Source organism: Rhinoderma darwinii, chromosome 1 (genome assembly GCF_050947455.1).
Source record: "Rhinoderma darwinii isolate aRhiDar2 chromosome 1, aRhiDar2.hap1, whole genome shotgun sequence".
NCBI classification, from domain to species: domain Eukaryota; kingdom Metazoa; phylum Chordata; class Amphibia; order Anura; family Rhinodermatidae; genus Rhinoderma; species Rhinoderma darwinii.
Window position 1 is genome coordinate 623558335 of NC_134687.1, and position 16585 is coordinate 623574919.

Sequence of the window (16585 nt, forward strand, 5' to 3'; positions counted from 1 at the left end):
CCATGACAACCAATCCGGCCACTCCAGTTCAATCATCTTAAGAATTGGCTTTCCTGAACTCTTCCTTTATTTTCTCAGCTTTATCTACAGTCATACTTGTCCTGCATAATGTCAAAAAGGTCTATATCATGGCAACAGGCTGTATCAACTACTTGGCACATGCACATCCCCCCTTGGGCAGCATTCAGAACATCAAACACATAATCTGTAACTGTGTCCAATCTGTCGGCCACTTTCTCTATATTATGAGCATTTTTTACTGTTAAACCTACTAATATTGGCAATAATCCAAACTTCTCCTCTACGGTACTTGTATTGGTCATAATTGTCGCACTGTCACTTACTGTCCTAATGGGACTTTTACCCCTGCAGATATAACAGGTTGTGGGCAGCATCTTCCCTAAACCTAAAGACACCCAGGTCACATGACCTCAGGGCTCTCATTGCTGCCATGGACTTCTTACTTATGAGTGACAACAACCAGTGACCTTCACCTCACACCTCCACATAAACCTCCTCAGGTTGTAATTTACAGTACCGTGGCATGTTTACACACATTATAATTATAAACCTCAGACAATATAAACAATAGGGCCTCAACTAATAATATAATGCTACCACCAATCTCATGCTATCACCCTCAGGTTTTGGTTCCGATCAGTTCATTGCAAGTCCTGTACATCATCGTCCTCTTCTTCTTCTGTCTTCTGCTACTGCTGACGGATTCACTCAGGTCTTTGGTCTTTACTTTGAACTTTGCTGATGTCATCAGGACTTGGTTTGGTCCTTCTCATCCGTCAGACACCGTCTCTTTTAGTATACGTCACCGGGCTGTACATAGCACCTCATGCTGTGAGCCTGGGGTGAGATCCCACGTAGACGGATTGGTGGAGTTTTATTGTGACTACCACAAACCCTCCATATCTGTCCTCTTCCTCTGGCAAGTTTCTTGTCTGGGCGGCTGCTTAGAATTGTGACACTGCCGTCAGTTCATGACAAACGCGTTGTACTGGCTCAGGCAACGCCTGCCGCATCTCAGTGATGGAGTTCATCATATTAAGTCTTCTAGTTCATGTTTACTGGAACTTGCTGGGGACCCCCAACCCTCGTCAATTGTTAAAGTAAATGCTAATCTGGTGATAACATCATCCGCATACACTATAAACGTTTTTCTAAGTACATACAATAATAATGGCAGGCCCTTAAACTACATCAAACAAACACCTTTATGTAAGAAAAACTTATCTGTTCGACTGGACAGTTACCTAGAAGATGTGTATTTACCGGGTACATTATATTTGCTCTTGGTGTTACACTTTTCAGCAGGATTTATACCTTATTCTGAGCTGATTACTTTTAACAGCTTCTACTCACAGAAATATACACAGATACCATACGTTTTATCTGACAAGTGTCTCAAACCAATTTTCTCCCCCTACTCTGGTTCGTTTTACCTGGGAAAGCCTCCCAAGGTCTGTTCTCTTTGTGGGAGGCGGGTATGATAAGGTTGGCACCGGTCTGCCAGGACTGTTCTGTAGGCAAATCAAACAGCTCTAACAGAATTTAGCAGCAACAGCTGTAAAACCTGGGACATACCAATTAGATCTTACCAAATCGATCCTTTCAGTCTTGGGGCATATGCGAGGTCATACCCCATCAATACAAGTGCAATCAAGAATGTCTTGGATGCTACCGTTTTACCTTCCTTTATCTGTCCACATTCTGTTAGAATCTGGTTTTTCACGCCTTCCGCTCCCAGTTGGACTCTTCCTGTGGAGAACAATCTTTTTCATCACATAATCATTAATTGATCTTAATCAGATAATTCAGTTGAAGAAAAACATTAACAATGGCAGATTTATGTTAAACGTTCACACTGGGCAGTAACTAAAACTGATACATACAAACTGATTATTCTTCTTTATATATTTTTACTGCACAGAATCCTTTCACAACAAAAATATTTTCAAATGGGAATCTACTTGCACTAAGAAGTTATCATTTACACAAACATAATACTGACGCATGCCTCCAATAGTCCAATGCTAAGGCACGCTGATCCAGAACTTTACATAAAACTTCACCTCAGTATTTAATATTCCCACAATACTTCTTAAATACAGTTATTAAACAAACTAACTTTGGGACAGCGTCTAGAGAACTGCTGACATCTTATCATTGTACAAACACCAGGTCAATACTTGGGATAACACTGTTCCCCTGTCACTTACACACAACTTCTGCAGTGGGGAAGATACAGGCCGGGCTTCAGGCCCCCCTGAGAACAGGTCTACACACACGAGCACATTGTCATACACTTCTACCTTGGGTATGTAAAGGATCTGCCAGGCACAGCTTTGGGGTTAACTCCCATAATTAATCAGTCAGCACCTGAATCTACATCCCTGATACTGACTACAGCTTCCACCACTCAGGCTGGCAGGCTTAGGAGTGGGAGAGCCTATCGCAACCTGGCCAGACTCAGCTAGCTCCCGCCCTCGGTCTATTTAAGCCTGCCCTTCCTGTCCCTCGGTGCTTGTGATTCTTTTCGTGTGGTTTCCTGGCCCAGCTACAGCTCCTTCTATTTTGATCCTGCTCCATAAAGAACCCTGGCTTACTGACTACTCTTCTGCTCTTCGTTTGGTACCTTGCACACTCCTGGCTTGACTCGGCTCGTTCACCACTCTGGTTGGTCACGGTGTTGCCGTGGGTAACTGCCCCTTTCCCTTGCTTGTATTCCCTTGTATGTTTGTCATGTTTGTCGTGCACTTACTGAGCGCAGGGACCGCCGCCCAGTTGTACCCCGTCGCCTAGGGCGGGTCGTTGCAAGTAGGCAGGGACAGAGTGGCGGGTAGACTAGGGCTCACTTGTCTGTTTCCCTACCCCCCATCATTACAGGGTAGTTGTATGTTTTGCAGTCGCTGGGACGGGTAATCTGGTCGGGCTGCACTTTTCATAGGTACCTTTGCTGTTTTACCTATGTCATGCCGTGCGCACATCATGCGGGCTGCTACAAACCTAGTGGTGGCATTATTGTATCCAGGGACAAGCCAATTTACTGCGACCTGGCTGCACATACTCTATTTGCCAGGTCTGTCATCTCTTACGCTCTCAATTGGTTTACCCGATGTTCCAATAAAGTTCCTACTACCAATGGGCCCATAATTGTGGGCGATACCAAAAGCGTACCTAGAGTCAGTGTAAATGTCGGCCGTCTTACCTTCTGCCAGGTTACAAGCCTCAGCGAGCACCTCCAGCTCCAGCTCCTTGAGATGAACAAGAAGGTGAGAGTGGTTTCTGGGTAATTTACCTGGTGCCTCATATCCTGTCTTGCACATACTGTATGAAGTATTTCTACATTACAAATTTACATTAAAAACCCATGTCACATATAGATAGAACATTTCAAAGGGGTGGCGTCTTCATTCTCAAAAATAAAAACAAATGTTATGCACTTCTCCACACTCATCTGATAATCCAGAACACTTGAGAATCCCACCCCCATCAGATCCTATAGATACCTGATTAATACCACAATGAAAATATTTTGACTAAAAAATCTGGCATAAAATTTCACCTCCTTCCCAACTAAATCTGTAAAGACTCATCTGTGAGTGACGTCACCTCGCCTCCTGTGTAAATTTGCTGGAGGGGGATGGTCTCTTACACAATACCTTATATTGAGTGGAGACTACAGCACAGCATACCCAGTGCCATATTTACCATTCTGGAAGGATCTACACAGAAAAACCTCAAAATTTAGGTTACTGTCATACACATTTTGTAGATCTCCTGGAACCAAATTCATTAATTCCAAACAAAATAAAATTGTACCTGATGAGTCCCCTCACTACTCCCTCCTTTTTGGACTCTGCGAAAGTAATGTAGCAGGGTTCAAAACTACATCTCTCAACATAATAAGGTTGGGCACTCTATCTGGGGGGCACTAGTTTTCCCCCTTTTAATACACAATAGCCTAAAACAAAAGTGACTTTCTCCTGACAAAACAGCATGTTATCTTTTTAGATACCTTGCAACCATTTACTTTTAAAACCTCCATACATTTTCAAAAATTACATTTAGGCAGCACTATAGCACTTCCTATGCATATGTAAAAACAAAAACAACTATAATTCTTTATCCAATAAAACAGAAAATAATATATCTGCTAATATTAATTACTGCAAACCAATAAACTATATGTGGGAGTAGAGAACAGTAGGGGTACATACATCTTCAAGACCCCATGTCTCACAATATCTGTATTTTAATTCATTTGAATCAAATTAAAAACATTACGACATTAAATCTTATCACATCATAACACATAAATATGCAGCGTAACTTTTATCTTTTATGCAGACAAATTCTGACATAATATTTTACACACTCGGTACTTACGGACAACAGCGCATGCGCAAAGATAAGAAACATTGCTAACTACTGCAACCAGCAAGCAGCCTTCTCCTGTCACACATATAACCCCCCTTTTCTTCAGGCCAATGCTTTTCTAAAATGACTCCAATTTAACCCTATACACAAAACACTAAAAAATGTTACACAGTACTGCTATTAAAAATGAGAACATACAATATAGATCTAAAATCAGTGCAATATTGTAATTACTTGTCTCATCAGTCCATGCTCTATATATAAGCTTATATCAGTCTGCTTTTCAGACTTCACACTGCACATGTTAAATCACACACATGTTACATCACACAGCCCCTCTCCATCACAATCGATATTTGTCATCATCATCATCATCATCATCATCATCATCAATTCCTTATATGCAGCACTCCGGATTCATTTTCTCTCTCTGTCTATTCACAAACAGCCATTTATTAACATCCACCTACATTTTTGAACAATCAGCTCATTTGATCACATATCTCATCCTCCCCACTCAGCCATTCACTCTGTGGGCTGTAGTACGGGGATTTGCTACGTATGTTGGTGATTATTTCTTTAAGGGCCTCGGGTGTGCACCAATACCAATGTCCTTCAGTGTAATTGTGTAGGTAGTTATACTACTACGACACATGTGGGTCATTCTTTGCTTTGAACATAGATTATTATGTTACAACGTTATTCATTTCCAGCGGTCTCATAATAATACAGACTGACTGACTTGGATGTTATGCTACATCAAAAGTCCATGCCAGATTATCAAATGCGTGCTAGAAATCAGTCTGTACTGATCCCCACCTTATGCCAGTCTGACAATGCATACAACTGGTTGTTAAGGACCCTTACACATAATATTACAAGCTGGCAGTGTGTGCTAAAAGTGTATCAATGATTATTCAAAACAACATTCAAAAAGTTTTCCCTATTGCACTGGGTAATGGTACATACACCCTTATCACACATCTCACATGCACTTTCATATATATTCATTTGACTACTACAATCCTGACAAAGAACCTATTATTACAGAACCCCTTTTAGTTGTTATAGCGTCTTCCTTCCCCTGTTTGTCACAATAATCTTTGACTGTACGTCTCACTACGGCGTTTCCCCTGTTGCTCTGCTCTCCAAGTTCTCCATTATCAGGACTTAACCGCAGAAGTCCTTGTGGTACTAAAAGTACTACAGGATATTACCTACGAATATCCAACCAACCTTTGTCACCTACGGACAAATTCTGCCACCTACGGACAGATTGTGTCACCTACAGACACATAGTACCACGCCGAGCCAGGCGTCCCCGTCACTCGACTATAGTAGAGCAAGCAGGCAACAGGAAAACATTCCCCTTTGATCCTTAACAGTTTCTACACAACAGCCAAATAATAAAAACTAAAATTTTGAACAGACCTATAACAATTCACAGTTCATTGCAGGTTCACTACACCACATTCAGCTTCCTCATCTTACACAGACAGATGTACGCCATGAATTCACACTACTTCTACACAAGTTTCTCTCTTTTTTTCCTACGTCATCACATTTCACAGGAGGGGGTCACGCTCTCACTCCTCACAGCTTCTGTTCTCAATCTTAACAATTTCAATGTTCAATGCCGGCAAAAATTCTCTCATAGATTCACACATCTGTTCAACTCAAGTAACATACATATCTGCAATCATTCATCACGCTAAAAGCGTTCAACATACCTGCTGGATAAACACTGCGTATCAGGAGATGTGACGTCATGACCGCTAATTCCGGCCTCGGCAATGAATGAGTGAACCATGTTTGTAAGAATAAGCTTCTTACGTACCGGCCGGTTTTTGATATTCACTGATGCAAATGCCGTCAGGCCTCCAGCGACAGCGTATCAGACGAGCAATCTCCCGCGTTTTCGGCACCAAAAACTGTTAACGCAATCATTGGCCAAAATATATTAGACCGAAATTTGTAATGGGTATGTCAACCGATACCCGCCCTCCAGTGATTTATCCAGTTTCCAAATCATAGGTGATAGATATATATATCTGAGAGAAAAGATGACACAAGAGACCATGCTTGTATGCTCAAAATCCTCCTCTGATCTTTATTGATCCAAACAAGTATATAAGTATAATGACAGGAAAGGTGTAGGCTTTGGTTTCAGCCAATCATCTACAATATGATAATGACTCTGATTCAGCCAATGAGAATATTTAAATGCATTATAATAATTCTTCACCCTCCAAGCCCCAGGTGGCCTGAACCTTGTCCCATGGAGAAGACACACATTTCAGATACACAAGTTAATGTGTCTACTTCTTATCTCACTAGAGAATGGAGACTGCAGATAAGTTTAAATCATTTAAACAGAGGGCTGAATCCCCTTCCCTCATGGTAAACAATGTCATTGTTCATTCGGCGAAGGCTATTTGATCTGCTCCTTACAAGAGTAATAAAACATTCAATTCAAGAACACAACATAGAATTGCTTCAAGACATCTGCTGACATATTACTTTTTACTTATTAATCTCAAGATGGCTCCTTCAGGCCAAAAGAAGGATTCCAATGATCTAAAATGGACACCTACCATACAAGATGGAGTCCATGCAAAATGTTATCTTTTAAACATATTCTAATCACTTTCACAGTTTCATCAGATTTTCCTCTGATTACTTCACGTAGATCACGCAATCTTAGGGATATTTTGCTTAAGAGCCACTATGTAGCCCCTACATCAGGGTTTATTTTTAATTCAAAGGGGCCTAAATGGGGATCATACCCGTGTGGTGATTGTGGAGTGTGTTCGCTGATGATCGGATCTCAAAATTGTATTAATTCTTCAGGGTCAAAGGAGTACAAGATCTGCCACAGTATCACCTGTCGTTTAACTGCTGTGATCTACTACGCGAGTTGCCCCTGACAATTGATATATGTGGGTCTCACATCTAGAAATTCGTGTGAGGATCTTGGAACATGTAAGGGACATTAAAGAAGCCATGAAGACTGATGACCCTGAAAAATTGAGTAAATAGAAACCAATACCTCATCATTTTCGAGAGCATCATCAAGGGAATTGGAGGCTCTTGAAGTTTAGAGGTATTGATAAAATCTCGTTAGGAAATAGAGGTGGCAATATCCAAAAAACCCTTGCTCAACGCGAATGTAAATGGATTATGAATCTACAAACCGGTTTCCCTAAAGGGTTAAATGAAATGGTCAGCTTTGGTCCGTTTTTGTAATAAATATCAGTGAGTGCCAACCTTTGTTATGTTTGATCTTATGTATGTAGGAAGGATATCTGAGGAAGTTTCTTGTTTGTATTTCTAGAGTGGACCCTATGTTCTTGATATCAGATGTCTGTATAGACTGCAGTGATACCCTGGATCTAACTGAGCTATGGAGTTCGAGATGGCTTAATCAGACTTGACCGGAGATGCACGTGTTTGTTTTTAAATATGTGTAGACAAGAGTTGACTTTTGTTTGGAAATATGCAATTTAAAAAACCTACTATGTTTGGGTGATATGCACCCCTATGAGGGGGGGGGATTATGCACGTACTTGTGGTGTTCTTTGGTGCACATTTTATATAGTGATGTATTCTGTGTATTATCACATCTTTGAGAGTGATTTGTTTCACAATGATATGCCTTTTTTATACCCATATGAGTATTTATTCACAATTTATTTTTCACTTGTACGAGAGTATTTATATATAGTCTTGCATACCATGACATTAGTGCTCTTGTATTTTGGTACGTCTATATATTTATTCATATACACTTTATATTTTTTAGCACCTCCACATATATAATCTTTATTGGACCATTTGGGTTCCGAAAAGAGTATATTTTTTGGTATTATATATTTTTCAGTTTTTATTATTATTTTATTTTTTTATTATTTTTTATTTTTCATTCTTTATTATTATTCTTTCCGCACTCAGTCGCTACACTTTTTATTCATTCTTTTCATTTTATTTTATTATTATAATTGTTATTAATTATGCATAATCTCTACATTTTGTGTAGCCATGTGTGCACACAGTGAGCATACATCGGGTCTCCTTTTGTACACACCTGGCACATTTATCTTTCATGCTGTCAAATATAGGTGATGCCTCCGGAGGATATATAGGGTTGTTCGTCTAATAATTACGCACATACTTATAGACATTATGCACTGAGGATGAGACGCTTGTCTTATACAGAATAATTATAGAATATTGTATGATGGATGCACATTTTGTGTATCCCTTACCGAGTGTACACTCTTACATGTGTGTTGAATGGCATCTCTTGCTTGATGGCACAGTGTATTGGCAGTGCCATCATTCAACATGGCTGCGGTAGGTCTATGGATGCAGTGCGCGTGCGTGTGGTGAGGGGCCATTCATGATGTAGTTCACGGCGCAACATGGACTTGAGTGTTGTGCAGTTGCGCACTACTCACTTCCGGACGCCGTGTACTGCGTTATTGACGTGCCGTCTCCTCTCTCGCATGCGCCAACAAACATCTTAGAAATAAGGTAACAGTATTAAATTTAAATCTATTTAGCTTCAGCTGTGTGCTGACTATTTAAATCCTCTTATCACACTAATCCAGCACCCCCTGACGAAGACAGGTGCGAAATGCGTGTTGGGGTGTTGGACAGTGTATTGGCAGTAAATATGGCTTATGGTGGGTGAAGTATCATGTGATATAGGGTCCTATGGTTCTTTGATAAGTATCTATATTAACTTTGTTATGGTGTAACTATCATGGGAATTATTGTCGTGCACATAGTGGGTGTATATATAGTATGTCATTTCTTGAAATTGACTTGTGCTATCACCATTTTTTGCCCTGCCCCATGATATACACTGTCCTTGTATGTACTTTTTGTACATTTGTTTTTATCGTTGTGTTCTTTTAAAACGGTATGTACAACTGTTCGTGTGTCTTTAAATAAAGATTTTTGTATTTTTTCTATACAATGATGGATATGGTCTTATTATAGCATCTAAGTGAAGTTTTCTCGGTTTACACACTACACTGATCATTGCCTCCAGTTGGCCAAATACAAATTCTGTCCTCCAATTCTGATTTGACCTTGACTCTTGTTGACGACAAGGCTAGATTTCGTCCTGTGGCCACCGCCAACCACCTGCTCTGGTGAGTGCTATATTTTTTTGGGTTCCTGCTAAATTATCCCCAGAAAAAAAACATAGACACCCACCTTTCACCGAAGTCCTAGAGCCAACAAAGTACCAAGACCCAAATAGAAGTTGCGGGACAAGGGAGTCCTACAAGTCAATTGTCCATTTGGGTTCATCACTAGGACCAAGACGTGGAGTGCGGGGATCTCTGAGCTGAGGTAAGTGAGCCTGTTTGTGAGCAGGCATCGGCGCCATTTTGGGCCGTCTGGTTGTCATGTGGAAAGTAAAAATCCAGCAGTTTCGCCGGTCTGGACACCGCTTTCCCTCTTCTAGGCATGCCTGGCGGTGTTATCCTCCGGTACGCTAAGTTCAGGGTGTAAAGGAGGTATTATGCGTTGAGTAGTCGCTGAATGTCGGTAAGGCAGTACGGAGCTGAGATTTCAAGCGGCCATTCAGTCCGGCAGCCAAGCCACGCCACCTATGAGTATTATTGACCTGTGAAAGCATACACACAATTTCTATCTTTAGCAAAAATTAGACAGCATGAGACATGGTCAGGCATGAGAACGTCCCAGAACTGGAAAATGTATTGATTAAAAGAGATAAAATTCAACGGACACACCAGTTACATAATAAAAGTTACAGACGTCAACAGGAATGGTGGTCAGCCAATATAGATGGATGACTGTACAAATGGAAAATATCAATATCTCATGAATGAATAGTAAGAAATGTTACAAGCTGATTGTGAGACTATAATGCAAAATAGATAGGGTAGCAAAATGAAGAACACGTTTTTGAAGGAGAGAAGATAGGAAGCCTGAGTCTAGATATGGTTGTTTCAGCATGGAACGTTCCTTGTATTTTCTCCCGAACATGGTCTTCCACCTTGTTGCGGTGCTGGGGGAGTCAGAGGAGAAAACACAAACACGTTCAAGTCGTCGTTCCCTGAGACGTCGGTCAAGTCGTACCGCTAAAGCCATAACCTGATCTAGGGAGTCAGAAGAGCTCCCTTTGCTCCTCCGTTCTGAACTAATTCTGAAGCAGGGAGCTGATGGTTACCTGCTTCAGAATTGGGTTCGACTGTATCTGCGTCCTGAGGACGCAGATACAGTTGACAGCGGGACATACACTCGGCCGCCCGGGACAGTGGGACACCGCCCGGAATCCGGGACTGTCCCGCTGAATTCGGGGAGGTTGGCAGGTATGTCACAGTATGTGGATTTCACTGATTTGCTGGCAATGTGATTGGCACTGTTATAGTGGTATGTGGATTGCACTGATATGGGTGTACTGTGGCTGGCACAGTTATAACAGTATGTGGATTGCACTGATTTGTTGGCAGTGTGACTGGCACTGTTATGGTGGTATGTGATTGCACTGATATGCGGTCATGGGTACTGGCACTTTTCTAAGGGGGTTTTTATGAGGCCATTCTGTGTCTGATAACTGAATCTGCGTTTGTGTGCATTCATACATGTGTGTGATACTGGGTCCATAAGCATCAGCATGCCACCTTGACAATATCCTGCGTATGCCCCTGGTTGGTATGAAGGTTGAAGGTGCGGATATAGCCGGTCGTATTCCAATATACAAAGACTGCTCATCTCTGGAGAACTGTTCTCAGTGCTATGACTCATTTCAATAACCAGAGGCAGAGTGCAGCCCCAAAACTGCGGTTATGGGGTAGGGAGTTTGACCTCTAATTGAGCATTCATAGTGTCAAGGCAGACAAGCGTGGATATTTGCATGCATCCCCCATAGATCGCTTACTTTGCCATACCAGCTAGACTAGACAGCGGTTATGAAGTGCAGCTCTTGCTGTCATGCACTCGGCCCAACTATGCCTTACATCATTGACTCATTGATTTTAATGGTCACCATGTAGTACTTCATTTCCAATGTGGTGGCGCTGCATGGAAACTGGGCCATGCTCATTAACCACTATTATTAATAACCACACTGAGTGGGAACTGGTGCTTGTCCCTGCTACTACTACATTACATCATGGCACTGTTATGGGTGTACTGTGGCTGGCACTGTTATGGGTGTACTGTGGCTGGCACTGTTATGGGTGTACTGTGGCTGGCACTGTTATGGGTGTACTGTGGCTGGCACTGTTATGGGTGTACTGTGGCTGGCACTGTCATGGGTGTACTGTGGCTGGCACTGTTATGGTTGTACTGTGGCTGGCACTGTTATGGGTGTACTGTGGCTGGCACTGCTATTATAGTCACACCTCCCAACTTTCAAGTATCACAAAGAGGGACAACCTTTTAAAAGTAGGCCAATGAACTTAGGCAACCGGCCATCACATGATGTAAACTAACCAATGATAGCTCCCCTTCCTCTGTCAAACACAGTAGATGCCGCTGTCGCTATTGACAGCGGCATCTAATTGGTTAAACCGCTGGAATCGGCGCACGCTTAGATTCCGGCAGTTGGGGCAGGAGCCAGGCTGTGTATAACAACTGTGCTCCTGCCGCTGATCGCGTGAGTACACTGGCAGTACCCAACTGATCAGAGGACAGATATATCCATCCTTATGTGGGAACTAGCTCCTGCATAGGACCGATATATCCGTCCCACGTGGTAAGTGTGTTAAAGTGGTTGCATTTATATGGCTCACATGATAAATATCTCTTCTGTATGTGCATATTATCCAATACATCATGGATACAGCCATATTGGACTATCATAATATATACTAATACCTGACTCCTATATAATATTGAGAAATGACGAGGAGACAAAGCTTTTAATATTAAAACACAATTTATTTAACTGAAATTCCTAACTAAAGCTACTGATCCAGAAGAAGGCAAAAACCCTGCGCACGTTTAGCCAATTTGTGCCACAAGGGAAAATTCCTTGTTGACCCCGAGAAAAGGCGATCAGTCCGAGAACCCAGGATCAGAGCTTGTAATGCAACTAACTAAACACATCTCATTGATAGCTATGACAGCGCATTATATAGTAACTTATATCATTACGTATACGGCATATACAGAAGTTGTCCAATCCCAGCTGTTGTCCTCGATGTCCCGGTATCATGCCGGCCGCTCCTCTACTGATCGGACTCTGGAGATCACAGATAAAAGGCGATCAGTCTGAAAAACCAGGATCAGAGCTTGTAATGCAACTAACTAAACACATCTCATTGATAGCTATGACATTGTATTATATAGTAACTGATATCATTACGTATACGGCATATACAGAAGTTGTCCAATCCCAGTTGTTGTCCTCGATGTCCCGCTATCATGCCGGCCGCTCCTCTACTGATTGGACTCTGGAGATCACAGCACGACTATGGTCATCTCAGCTGTGAAAGAGAAAGAGAAGTTGTCCAATCCCAGTTGTTGTCCTCTATGTCCCGGTATCATGCCAGCCGCTCCTCTACTGATCGGACTCTGGAGATCACAGGACGACTATGGTCATCTCAGCTGTGAAAGAGAAAGAGAAGTTGTCCAATCCCAGTTGTTGTCCCCGATGTCCCGGTATCATGCCGGCCGCTCCTCTACTGATCGGACTCTGGAGATCACAGCACGACTATGGTCATCTCAGCTGTGAAAGAGAAAGAGAAGTTGTCTAATCCCAGTTGTTGTCCTCGATGTCCCGGTATCATGCCGGCCGCTCCTCTACTGATCGGACTCTGGAGATCACAGCACGACTATGGTCATCTCAGCTGTGAAAGAGAAAGAGAAGTTGTCCAATCCCAGTTGTTGTCCTCGATGTCCTGGTATCATGCCGGCCTCTCCTCTACTGATCGGACTCTGGAGATCACAGCACGACTATGGTCATCTCAGCTGTGAAAGAGAAAGAGAAGTTGTCCAATCCCAGTTGTTGTCCTCGATGTCCTGGTATCATGCCAGGCGCTCCTCTACTGATCGGATTCTGGAGATCACAGCACGACTATGGTCATCTCAGCTGTGAAAGAGAAAGAGAAGTTGTCCAATCCCAGTTGTTGTCCTCGATGTCCTGGTATCATGCCGGCCTCTCCTCTACTGATCGGACTCTGGAGATCACAGCACGACTATGGTCATCTCAGCTGTGAAAGAGAAAGAGAAGTTGTCCAATCCCAGTTGTTGTCCTCTATGTCCCGGTATCATGCCAGGCGCTCCTCTACTGATCGGACTCTGGAGATCACAGGACGACTATGGTCATCTCAGCTGTGAAAGAGAAAGAGAAGTTGTCCAATCCCAGTTGTTGTCCCCGATGTCCCGGTATCATGCCGGCCGCTCCTCTACTGATCGGACTCTCGAGATCACAGCACGACTATGGTCATCTCAGCTGTGAAAGAGAAAGAGAAGTTGTCCAATCCCAGTTGTTGTCCTCGATGTCTCGCTATCATGCCGGCCGCTCCTCTACTGATCGCACTGTGGAGGTCACAGCACGACTATGGTCATCTCAGCTGTGAAAGAGAAAGAGAAGTTGTCCAATCCCAGTTGTTGTCCTCGATGTCCCGGTATCATGCCGGCCGCTCCTCTACTGATCGGACTCTGGAGATCACAGCACGACTATGGTCATCTCAGCTGTGAAAGAGAAAGTGAAGTTGTCCAATCCCAGTTGTTGTCCTCGAAGTCCCGGTATCATGCCGGCCGCTCCTCTACTGATCGGACTCTGGAGATCACAGCACGACTATGGTCATCTCAGCTGTGAAAGAGAAAGAGAAGTTGTCCAATGCCAGTTGTTGTCCTCGATGTCCCTGTATCATGCCGGCCGCTCCTCTACTGATCGGACTCTGGAGATCACAGCACGACTATGGTCATCTCAGCTGTGAAAGAGAAAGAGAACACTGCCCTCCTATGGCCTTCTCCTGTGACATCTGTTCGTCCTATAGGAAAACATCATTCCCTGTTATCCCGGCATAATACAGTTTTATTAACATCCGCACTGGAGGTGGTCCATGGTCATAGACCCTCTATACAGACCAAACAAGGTCCAGGGTCTCACAGAACACAACAATGGGATAACTGTTAAGGAGTCTTTACATGTGTGACACGGAGGAGTTATAGGAGGACATTAAACAAGGCTCTTGCTGAAGTCAATGCATTGATTCTACGTATTTACCTTGACCTGTATAATCCATGTGTTATTTAATTATTTCAGTTACTTATATAGCGGCAACATATTACGTACGTAGTGCTGTACAGAGGGGTCCTCTTTTACTGTCCCGATTGGGGCTCACAATCTACATTCCCTATTGGTATGTTTTCGGGGTGTGGGAGGAAACCGGAGTACCCAGAGCAAACACAGGGAGAGCATATAAACTCTATGCAGATGTTTTCCTCGGTTGGATTTGAACCCAGGACCCCAGCGCTGCAACAGTGCTAGCCACCGTGCTGCCCCACATGTGTGTTAAGACATCAGAAGGCGCCAAATATAAAACTATAAATAGAATTGTCACGTTACATACGATTTTGATGAATTTCACAGTTCTTGTCCTCATCTTCAGCTGCCGTCCAGATCTCCTCCCTGCAATGAAATAATAAGGGCAAAGTTTGCGCCATTTTAACTTTGTTTAATCCACGTTTATTAAAGTAAACTAGGTCTTCAAATTTTACGGAAAATGTATTTTACTTCGCCGCTTGCGACTGTTTGGTACAGTTTACGCAAAAACCTGCCATAAACTGCTGAGTAAATTCTGACAATAATTTACAACAACCCCCCATCCCTCAAATTTTCAGATTAAATAAACGTATACATTACGGACATACCTAAATGTCTGGAGATTGGCGGCAGATTTTCTCCATGTTACTGTTTTCTTATTGGCTCCAAAACCTGAAAGTAAAGAGCACAACCCCCTATTGCTGCGTGTATAAGCCACGGCCCCAGGTGCCATTTTGTTCTCTCTCCGCCATGCGTCGAGTGTATGGTGTTTTTTGTTTCCAGTGTTCTGGATTCCTGATGAATTATCTAGTGTCTTCTCTACTCATCTTCTTATCTTGGACGCAGCAGTTGCCACATGAACCCCAGATTCCATAGAATGAGTCATTGTGACATCATGCAGTGAGGTAACAATGGCCGCGTGGACTGATGATGTCACAAATATGACCAGAAGTGACATCTCCTGCTTTTCATAGTATTAATAGAAAGTTATTACAATGTTACCGTGCACGTTGGTTAGTATTTCATTGCAGGGTTCTTAAAGGAAAACTACACACTAAAACACTGAGGTACTAGAAGTCCCAGCAAACTCAGTAAAGAATTATTACACACTGGAAAATTTAAGAACTATAAGTCTCAACCTTTTCTAGATATTAACCCCTTAGCGCACCAGGACGTACCGGTACGTCTTGCATTGAAGTGCTTTAAGCCACAGGGACGTACCGGTGCGTCCTGGCTAAAAACTGTCACCCTGTCAAAGAACAAGGTGACAGAACTGTGCCGTCAACTGTTTATGACAGTTGACCGGCACAGTAAGACGGCCGGGGACCATTCACAGCGGTCTCCTGCCGGCGATCGCTGTGATTGGTCAGTCAAAGCAGACTGACCAATCACAGCTCTATGACGTGGGTATGTGATGACGCTGGCTCAGAAGCTGAGCCAGCGTTATCACCGCTGGGAATCAGATGTCCGGCACCCCTCTGCAACGGCCAGGACCAGAGCTAGGCTCCGATCCGGCCGATTAACCCCTTCGATGCATCGATCAACGTGATCGATGCATCAAAGTGGCTTGTAGCCTGTCGGCAACCACGATGGTTGCCACGGGCGCGGGTGTCAGCTGTTTGTCACAGCTGACATCGTGCCCTAACCGCCAGGACCGGAGCAAGGCTCCGATCCGGCCGATTAACCCCTTAGATCGTACCCTATGATTGCTAATAACAACCATCGGCACCCACGAAGGTTCCGATGGTTGCTATGGCAACCATAGCCTAACAATCGCTTCCTAGTACGGAAGCCTATTAGGCCCCGCCGGGAGGCGAAGCCTAATAGGCTTGCTGTCAGTGAATAGCTGACAGCTCTAATACACTGCACTATGTAGGTAGTGCAGTGTATTAGAATAGCGATCAGGGCTTCATGCCTTCAAGTTCCCTAGTGGGACAA

At 43.2% G+C, this 16585-nt stretch overlaps 1 long non-coding RNA gene across 2 annotated transcripts; it reads right to left on the reverse strand.

The window, feature by feature from the left end:
* Nucleotides 1-12291: 12291 nt before the first annotated feature.
* Nucleotides 12292-15478, reverse strand: LOC142663512 (uncharacterized). Of its 2 annotated transcripts, XR_012851103.1 has the most exons (3): nt 15256-15478; nt 12740-15013; nt 12292-12645 (listed from the first exon to the last, which is right to left on the reverse strand). It is a non-coding gene; the product is annotated as an uncharacterized LOC142663512 (long non-coding RNA). The 2 variants fall into 2 exon arrangements; XR_012851102.1 differs by having other exon boundaries at nt 12292-15013.
* Between the last annotated feature and the right edge of the window lie 1107 nt (nt 15479-16585).